Genomic DNA, 10694 nt, shown 5'->3' with positions numbered 1-10694 from the left:
AAGTGGATGAACTGTTCGAGCTCCTCATGGGAGCACGAGGCAGCGCCGATACAGTCATCAATGTAACGGAGGAAGAGGTGGGGTTTAGCGCCAGTGTAGGTACGAAAGAGGGATTGTTCCACGTAACCTATAAAGAGGCAGGCATAACTTGGGCCCATGCAGGTACCAACCCCTTTGTCTGTAGGAAGTGGGAGGAATTGAAAGAGAAGTTGTTAAGGGTGAGAACGAGTTCGGCTAGGCCGATGAGGGTGCCAGTGGAGGGGGACTGGTCGGGCCTGCGGGACAGAAAGAAGCAGAGGGCCTTTAGGCCATCTGCATGGGGAATGCAGGTGTATAGGGACTGGAAGTCCATGGTAAAGATGAGGTATTGGGGACCGGGAAATTGGAAGTTCTGGAGAAGGTGGAGGGCGTGGGTGGTGTCACAGACGTAGGTAGGGAGTTCCTGGACTAAGGGGGAGAAAATAGAGTCGAGATAGGTGGAGATAAGTTTGGTGGGGCAGGAGCAGGCGGAGACAATGGGTCGACCAGGGCAGTCAGGTTTGTGGATTTTGGGAAGGAGATAGAAGCAGACGGTGCGGGGTTGGGGAACGATGATGTTGGAGGCTGTGGGTGGAAGGTCACCTGAGGTGATGAAGTTGTGGATGGTTTGGGAGATGATTGTTTGGTGGTCGGGGGTGGGGTCATGATCAAGGGGGCAGTAGGAGGAGGTGTCGGAGAGTTGGCGCCTGGCCTCGGTGATGTAGTGATCGGTGCGCCATACTACAACTGCGCCTCCCTTGTCCGCGGGTTTTATGGTGTGGTTGGGATTGGAGCAGAGGGAGTGGAGGGCTGCACGTTCTGTAGGTGAGAGGGGTAGAGAGGTTGAGGTGATTGATGTCTCGACAGCAGTTGGAGATGAAGAGGTCGAGGGAGGTTAGGAGGCCTTGGGGTGGTGTCCAGGAGGAGGGGGTGTGTTGGAGGCGGGAGAAGGGGTCAGTAGAGGGAGGGTTAGGCTCACGATTAAAGAAGTAAGCGCATAGGCAGTGGAAAAACTGCTCAATGTCCAAATGTGACCGGTATTCGTTGATGTGTCCAATTGTGACCGGTTGCAGGAACAGCAACTCATATTCCGCTTGGGAACCCTGCAGCCCACTGGTATCAATGTGGACTTCACAAGCTTCAAAATCTCCCCTCCCCATACCGCATCCCAAAACCAGCCTCCCTAACCTGTCCTTCCTCCCACCTATCCCCTTCTCCCACCTCAAGCCCCACCCCCATCTCCTACCTACTAACCTCATCCCGCCCCCTTGACCTATCTCCTCCCTACCTCCCCACCTACACTCACCTTTACTGGCTCCATCCCCGCCTCTTTGACCGGTCTGTCTCCTCTCCACCTATCTTCTCCTCTGTCCATCTTCTATCCGCCTCCCCCTCTCTCCCTATTTATTTCAGAACCCCCTTCCCCTCCCCCATTTCTGAAGAAGGGTCTAGGCCCGAAATGTCAGCCTTCCTGCTCCTCTGATGCTGCTTGGCCTGCTGTGTTCATCCAGGTCTACACCTGGACAACTTTTCATCTGCTTCAATTTTGCATCAGTCTCAAGTTACTTTCCTAACTTTCCCTCTCTCTGTCTTCATTCAAAATTTCACATTGTCTGAGTGTGCTAAAGGAACAGAGTATGGGCCAACTGATCAAAATAATGATGTTTGTTGGTTTTAATGGCTGACACCCTGTGAGTGTCAGGGACTTCAAAACTGCCTAGTGCTCAGTAACATCCACTTTGGGTTCTGCAGAGTTACTCAGCTTCTAACCTGATTGCAGCCTTTGTTCAAAAAAAAAAGAGCTGAATTCCAGAGGTGTGGTGAAAGTGACAGCCCTTGACATCAAAACCATATTTCAGCAAGGCATCAGGGAGCCCTAGCAAAACTCAAGTCAATTAGAATCAGGAGAAAAATCTCCACTGATTGGAGTCATAGCTGACACGTAAGAAGATGGTTGTGGGTATTGAAGGTCAGTCATCTCTGTCCTAGGACAATACAACAGGAGTTCCTCAGGGCAGTGTCCTAGGCCCAACCATCTTTAGCTGCTTTGTTAATGACCTTCCCTCCATCATAAGGCCAGAAGTGGGGATATGCACCAACAATTTCATAAAGTTCAGCACCATTCACAACTCCTCAGATACTGTCCAAATTCAGCAAGACCCAATCAATATTCAGGTTTGTGGTGAAAAGTGCTGAATAATATTCATGCCACACAAATGCCAGATCATCTCTACCATCAGAGAATTGAACCATCATTCCTTATGTTCAATAACATTAAAAGCAATGAATCCTCCACTATCAATATCCTGGGGTTTCGATTAACCAGAAACTGAACTGAACTCCCCATAAAAATATAATGATTGCAACAGCTGGTTAGAGATCAGAAGTTACAAGAGCAGAACTAGGCCATTCTCTCCATCTAGTCTGCTCTACTATTTGATCAGGGCTGATATGATCTTCAATCCCATTCTCCTACCTTCTCCCTGTAGCCCTTGATCCCCTTAACAATTAAGAATCTATCTCTGTCTTAAATACAGTCAATAAAGTGGTCTTTGTAGCTCTCTGCGGTAATGAGTTCCACAGATTCACCACCCTCTGGCTGAAGAAATTCCTCCTCACCTCAGTTCTAAAGGGTTGTCCCTCAAGTCCTAGTTTCTCCTACTGGTGGGAACATCTTTTCCATGTCCACTGTATCCAGGCCTCTCAGTTTTCTATGAGTTTCAATGAGACAACCCCACCCACCACAACCCACTCCTTCAAAATCCCATCAACAGACCCAGGGTCCTCAACCACTCCTCATATAACAAGCCCTTCATCCCCAATATCATTCTTGTGAGACTCTTTTGGACTCCCTCCAATATCAACGCATCTTTCCTTACATATGGGTCCCAAACTGCTCACAATATTCCAAAAGCTGTCTGACCAGAGCCTCACATAGCCTCAGCTGTACATGTCTGCCCCTGTATTCTAGCCCTCTTGAAATGAATGCAAATATTGCATTTGCCTTCCTAACTGCCAACTGAACCTACATGTTAACCTTAAGATAATCCTGAACGAGGACTCCGAAGATTTTTTTCTGAAGAAGGGTCTAGGCCCAAAACCTCAGCTTTCTTGCTCCTCTGATGCTGCTTGGCCTGCTGTGTTCATCCAGCTCTACAGCTTGTTATCTCCCAAGTCTCGTTGTGCTTCAGATTTCCAAAGCCTTTCCCCAATTAAAAAGTAGTTTATGCCTTTATTCTTCCTACCAAAGTGCATAACTGCACAATTTCCCAAAGTGTATTCCATCTGTCACTACTTTGCCCACTGTCTGAGCCTGTCCAAGTCATTCTGCAGTCTTCTTACTTCCTCAACACTACCTGTCCCTCCATCTATTTTTGTTTCATCTGCAAACTTAGCAACAATGTCATCAGTTTCTTCGTCCAGATCTTGAATGTATGATGTGAATAGTTGTGATTCTAACACTGACCCATGTACAACTCCAGTAGTCACTGGCTGCCATCCTGACAAAGACCCCCTTATCCCCCTCTGTGTCTTCTACCAGCCACCCAATCCTCTACCCTTGTCTCTAACACCATGGACTCTTTTCCTACTTAACACCCTCCCTGGTGGCACCTTATCAAAGGCCTCTGGAAATCCAAATAGATCATGTCCACTGGCTGTCCTTTGTCTCACTTGCTCATTACCTCCTCAAAGAATTCTAACATATCTAACCTCCCCTTGACGAAACCATGCTGACTCAGCCCATGCACTTCCAATTACTCCACAATCTTATCCTTAATAATAGACTTTAAAATCCTACCAATGACCAAGGTCAGGCTGACTGGCCTGTAGTTTCTGGTCTTCTGTCTCCCTCCCTTCTGAAACAGGGGTGTTACATTGCCATTTTCTGGTCCTCTGGAACCCTCCCTGACTCCAGTGATTCCTGAAAGATCACCACCTCTACAATCCTGTTAGATATCTCCTGCAGAACTCTAAGGTGTAGTCAATCTGGTCTGGGTGATTTATCCACCTTCATAATCTTTCAGCTTCCACAGCACCTTCCCCTTAGTGTTGGCAACTACACACACCTCTGCCCCCGACTCTCTTGAAATTCTAGAATGCTGCTGGTGTTTCCACTGTGAAAACTGATGCAAAGTACCTATTCAGTTTCTCCTCCATTTCTTTGTACCCCGTTACTACGTCTTCAGCCTCATTTTCAGCGGCACAATGTCCTCTCTCTTACCTTTTATAAGTCTAAAAAACTCTTGCCACCTTCTTTTATATTAATAACTAGCTGACCCTCCTATTTCATTTTCTCCCCCAACCCCCTTTCTTACTTCTTAGGTATCATCTGTTGTTTTTTTAATGGCTCCCCAATACTTCGGCTTCCCACTAATCTTCACCACATTGTATGCTTTTCCTTTTACTTTTATACTGTCCCTGATTTCCTTTGTCACCCATGGTTCCCTCTTCTTCTCTTCAGAATGTTTCTTCTTGCTTGGCACAAATTTCTGCTCTGACTTCTGAATTACCCCCAGAAACTCCTGCCATTGCTGTTCCACTGTCTTCACTACTAGATTCCCCATCCAATCAACTCTGGCCAATTCCTCCCCCATGTCTTTGTAGTTACTTCTACTCAATTGTAATACCCTTACATCTGACTCCAGCTTCTCCCTCTCAAACTGCAGGATGAATTCTATCATATTCTGTCACTGTCCCCCTAGGGATTCCTTCACTTTAAGCTCCCTAATCAAGTCTGCCTCACTACACATCACCAAATCCAGAATTGCCTGTTCCCCAGTGGGCTCTACCACAAACTGCTCCAAAAAACATCTTGTATAATCCACAAATTCCTTTTTTTGGAATCCAATACCAACATGATTTTCCCAGTCCAGCTGCATATTGAAGCTGCCATGATTATTACCCACGGATAAGAGGGGGCACAGTAGTGGTATGGTGCACAAACATTTACATCGCCGAGGCCAGGAGCCAACTCTCTGACACGTCCTCCTACTGCCCCCTTGATCATGACCCCATCCCTGACCACCAAAACATCATCTCCCAGACCATCCATAACCTCATCACCTCGGGTGACCTCCAACCTTACTGCCCATTTCTAGCTCCTTCCTAAAATCCACAAACCTGACTGCCCCGGCCAGTACACTGTCTCTGCCTAATCCTGCCCCACTGAACTCATCTCCACTTACCTTGACTCTGTTTTCTTTCCCCTGGTCCAGGAACTCCCCATCTATGTCCGGGACACGACCCACGCCCTCCACCTCCTCCAAGACTTCCAATTCCCTGGCCCCCAGCACCTCATCTTCACTATGGACATCCAATCCCTGTACAATTGTATCCCCCATGTGGATGGCCTAAAAGCCCTCTGCTTCTTCCTCTCCCGCAGTTCTCCTCCACTGACACCCTCAACCGCTTAACTGAACTTGTCCTAACCCTTAACAACTTCTCCTTTAACTCCTCCCACTTCTTCCAAACTAAGGAGTGGCCATGGGAACCCACATGGGCCCAAGCTATGCCTGCCTCTTCTTAGGATACATGGAACAGTCCCTCTTCTGCTGCTACACTGGCACTATCCCCCACCTCTTCTTTCTCTATATTGATGACTATATTGGCGCTGCCTTGTGCTCCCATGAGGAGCTTGGACAGTTCATCAACTTTACTAACACCTTTCACACCAACCTCAAATTCACCTGGGCCAACTCCGATACCTCCCTCTCCTTTTTGGACCTCTCTGTCTCCATCTCTGGTGACCACCTCAAAACCGACATCTACTTCAAACACACTGACTCCCACAGCTACCAAGACTACACCTCCTCTCACCCACCTTCCTGCAAGAATGCAATCCCTTACTCCAAATTCCTCCGCCTCTGCCGTGTCTGCTCCCAAGATGGGGCATTCCACTCCTGTACATCCCAGATGTCCTCCTATTTTAAGGACTGTTACTTCCTCCCTCCAGTGATTGAAAATGCCGTCAAATGCATCTCTTGCATTTCCTGCACTTCTGCCCTCACATTGCCTCCCCCAAACAAAAATAAAGACAGAATCCCCCTTGTTCTCATGTATCACCCCACCAACCTCCACATCCAACATATCATTCTCTGCTACTTCCGCCATCTACAATCCGACACCACAACCAAAAATATGTTTCCCTCCCCACCCCATCCACCTTTTATAGGGACCGCTCTCTCCACAACTCCCTCGTCCATTCCACACTCCCCACTAAACCCACCACCCCAGCACCTATTCCTGCAACTGCAGGAAGTGCTACACCTGCCCCTACAACTCCCCCCTCACCTCCATTCAAGGCACAAAACAAACCCTCCACACTGGACAGGGGCTCACCTGCACATCAGTCAACTTGGTTGAATGCACCTGATGTGGCCTCCTCTACATCAGTAAGACCAAGCGGAGACTCAGAGCATCTCCACTCTGTATGTGACAAACGAGAACACTTTCCTGTTGTGAACCATTTTAACTCTCCCTCCCATTCCCTGGGTGACATGTTCATCTTGGGCTTCCCCCAGTATCACAATGACACCACCTGCAAACTGGAGGAGCAGCATCTCATATTCCGCCTCGGGAGCCCACAGCCCAATGGCCTAAACATGGAATTCACCAGTTTTAAAATCTCCCCAACCCCGGCCTCAACCCATGACCAATCCTCCCTCTCATCCCCGCCTCCTTGACCTGATGCAACCTGTCCATCTTCTCTCCCACCTATCCGCCCCACATATCCCACTGACTAATCCCCACCACTCCCTACATGCACTCACCTATCACCATCCCACCTACCTTCTCCAGCCCACCTTTCCACTTATTTCTGAGCTCCCTTCCCCTTCCCTATTTCTGAAGAATGGTCCCGACCCGAACTGTCAGCTTTCCTGCTCCTCTGATGCTACCTGGCCTACTGTGTTCCTCCAGCTCCACACTTCGTTATCTATAATTATTGTAATAGTGTTTTAATTATCTCCTGATTTATTTTCTGCTCCACATCTTGACTACTTCCAGGAGGCCTGTACATTACACCCATCAGGTTCTTTTCTCCTTTGCTGTTCCTCAATTGTTACTCCACAGATTCTACACCTTTCAACTCTATATCACTTCTTACTATTGATTTAATTTCATTTCTTATGAACAAGGCAATCCTGCCCTCTCTATCTATCTGCCTGTTCTTTTGAAAGGACATGTATCCTTGGATATTTAGTCCCAGCCCTGATCCCCTTGTAGCCACTTTGCTGTGATACACATAACATTGTACCTGCCAATTTCAATCTCTGCTACAAGCTCATTTACCTTGCTTCATATCCTGCATGCATTTAAGTACAATACCCTCAGTTCTGTGTTGACTGTCCCTCCTTCTCATTGTTTCCTTACCTTCTGTGTGTGAGGTTAGATTCCTGACCCTTTCCAAACCTTCTGACTTATTACTTGTTCTGGATACTTGAACATCCACTGCTGACCCCTGCCCCAACCTTTAACTTTTTCCATAATTTTCTAGAAACCAGGAACACTGCAGCCAGTAACTCATGACTTGATTTCCCAAAGCTGTCCCTCATCTACAAGGCCCACTGTAGAATTGTGGCATACCGTTCGGGAAAAAGTAGACTACTCGATTAGCACCATTTCCATCACCTTCAGCGTCCACTCCCTTCACCACTCATGTACAGTGGCAGCAATGTGTGCCACCTAAAAACCTAAAAAACGCCCTGCAGCGACTCACTGAAACTCCTTCGATAGCACTTTCCAACCCTGCAAACTTTGCTACCAAGTTTGGCAAGAGCATCAGATGAAAAGACATCAGAAAAACCAACATCTCCCTCCTGAGCTGCTCACCACCCCGGTTCCTTCACGGGGTCAAAATCCTGGAATTCCCACCCTAGTAGTATTGGGGGTCTACCTACAGCACATGGACAGCAGTGGTTTGAGAAGGCAGCTCACCACCACTTTCTCAGGGTACCTGGGATTGACAAATGAATACTGGTCCAGTCCAGGATACCTTGAAAAGTAAGAAAACTTTTTTTGTTTTATTTCTGTGATACCCCTAACAATCTCCCAATGAATCTGCGGTTAAGTTAAACCCTATGGAGCTGCATTGGCTTCCCCACTATTTCATAGATCCCAAGCACCTGCTCCTATGATGCTGCTTGGCCTGCTGTGTTCATCCAGCTCTGCACCTTGTTGTCACTAAAGTTATATTGTCTTAAAGATTCTTCTGAGGAGTCTCTGAGGAATTAATGTAACAAACCTGAGCCAGGCTAACAATCCAGGAACATGCTATGGGGGTGCTGCACCATCAGTTACTGTCTTTTGAGATAGGACATTACCGATGCACCCTCTTCCCTCATCCATGACAACCACATGGTCCCAAAATCTGATAAGATAGATACAGAGAAATCTCCTTTGGTGAGGGATTCCAGGAAACAGAGAACATTGTCTTGATTTTGGAGCTGGGCTGGTCATAAATGAACTGCCACACTCACTCAAAGAGTATCTGGAAAGTTCTCCCTCATAAGGCTTTGGATGCTGGCAATCCTTGAAGCCTTTAGATTAGTATTGAGACAGTTTAGCTGCCTACAGGATATGAAAATAAATCGGAATATGGTCTCAGAGCAATGATTCAAGGAAGACCAAGGGAGTTCTGTCCTGCTCCTCTCTCAAACAATATCACTGAAAGGAATTTAACTGATTATTGTAATATTGCTTGCTGTCTGTGGAAATAGGCTGCGTGTAATTTGGTTGCTACATTTCCTACACGGCAGCAGTGATTACATTTTAAAAGGTACAGTTTGTACCTCTCCAGTCTGGCAGCTCTAGGACTGGCTAATCAGGGTGTTGACCGGACTGTGGGATATCAAATGTTAAGGGCAACACGGGAGTGTATAAACTATTCCTTTTTCTATTCCCACGCCCATCTGCCATCCTGAAGGCACTGACTGGAAACCTGCTGCGTGCTGCACTGGAAAATACATCCTCTTCGGAAAACTGGACTCTGTATTCAATCAGCTGCAAAGCACCTTGGAACATCCTGAGGCCACACAAGGTGCTATAGAAATGCAAGTTGTTTCTCCTTTGTGGCTGTGGTTCTACTTTGCAGCACTAGGGTGAGCTGCAGATGCATGTTCCTGACTTGTCAGCTCTGTGCGACCAGAGAATAGGACTCCCAGGGGCACCAGCTGCCCGACAGTCGCCTTACCTTCCCAGTGGCAACGCACTGGCAATTAAAACTCACAGCCCTGCCCTGATCCTGCAAGGAATGTACCCAGGGTCAGAGATCATTCATGACCAATGCATGGTCCCAGAATCTAGTACGATAGATACAGAGCAATCTCCTTTGGTGAGAGATTCCAGTAGAAACAGAATGTTGTCTTGACTTTAGAGTTGGGCTGGTTATGAATTAACTGGCATACTCGCCCAAAGAGTGTCTGGAAATTTCTCCCTCATAAGGCTTTGGACACTGGCAATCAAACCGTTAAGACTGGGTTTAAGACAGTTTAGCTGCCTAAGGGATATGGAAATAAATCAGGTTGAATGCCTGCTTTCATCACCAATGTTACTACCTTGATCAGCTCAGCTACAGCAGCAGGATAGATGCTAGAGCTGGTCTGCATGCGCAGGGAAGGTGAAAAGACCCTTCTCCTGATTGCAGTCTGCTGCCAAGGAGTGTAAACTGAGAGTCTTGTTTCAAAACAGGTCCAGACAGATACTCTGCAGCAGCAGACAGAAAAAGGGGATAAACATATTTTAAAGCTTCTCTACTTATACCCGCAAATTTGATTGCATCTTTAGAGGTTTGCTGGACCTTATAAGACTGTGGATCGATGCCATACTCCATAGGCCTGACAACATAATTCAGCATTTACACTGGCACATTACTGAGGGAGTGCTGCACTGTCGTAGGGTTAGTACTGAGAGTGTGATACATTGTCAGAGGGTCGGTACTGAGGGAGTGCTGCACTGTCGGAGGATCAATAGTGTGGGAGTGCTGCACTGTCAGAGGGTCATTACTGAGGGAGTGCTGCACAGTCGGAGGATCATTACTGAGGGAGTACGCACTGTCAGAGGATCAGTCCTGAGGGAATGCTGCACTATCAGAGGGTCAATAGTGAGGGAGTGCGGTACTGTCAGAGGGTCATAACTGAAGGACAGTTGCACTGCCAGAGAGTCAGTGCTGAGGGAGTGCTGCACTGCCAGAGGGTCAATACTGAGGGATTTCTGCTCTCTCAGAGGGTCAATATTGAAGGAGTGCTGCACTGTCAGAGGGACAGTACTGAGGCGGTGCTGCACAGTTGGAAGGTCAGTACTAAGGAAGGCCTGAATTGTCAGAGGGTCAGTGCTGAGGGAATGTCACATTATTGGAGAGTCATTCTGAGGGAGTGCTGCTCTGTTGGATGGTCAGTATTAAGAGAGTGCTGCGCTGTTGAGGATCAGTACTGAGGGAATGCTGCACTGTCAGAGGGTCAGTACTGAGGGAGTCCCGCACAGTCAGAAGGACAATACTGAGAGTGTGCTACCTTGTCAGAGGGTCGGTACTGAAGGAGTGCTGCACTGTCGGAAGAGCAGTACTGAGGGAGTTCTGCACTATCAGAGGGTCAGTACTGAGGGAGTTCTGCACTATCAGAGGGTCAGTACTGAGGGAGTTCTGCACTATCAGAGGGTCAGTACTGAGGGAGTTCTGCACT

Source organism: Rhincodon typus, chromosome 14 (assembly GCF_021869965.1).
Source record: "Rhincodon typus isolate 14 chromosome 14, sRhiTyp1.1, whole genome shotgun sequence".
In the NCBI taxonomy this organism is placed as follows: domain Eukaryota; kingdom Metazoa; phylum Chordata; class Chondrichthyes; order Orectolobiformes; family Rhincodontidae; genus Rhincodon; species Rhincodon typus.
The sequence above is the reverse complement of the archived record's forward strand: the minus strand, read 5'-3'. Positions refer to the sequence as shown.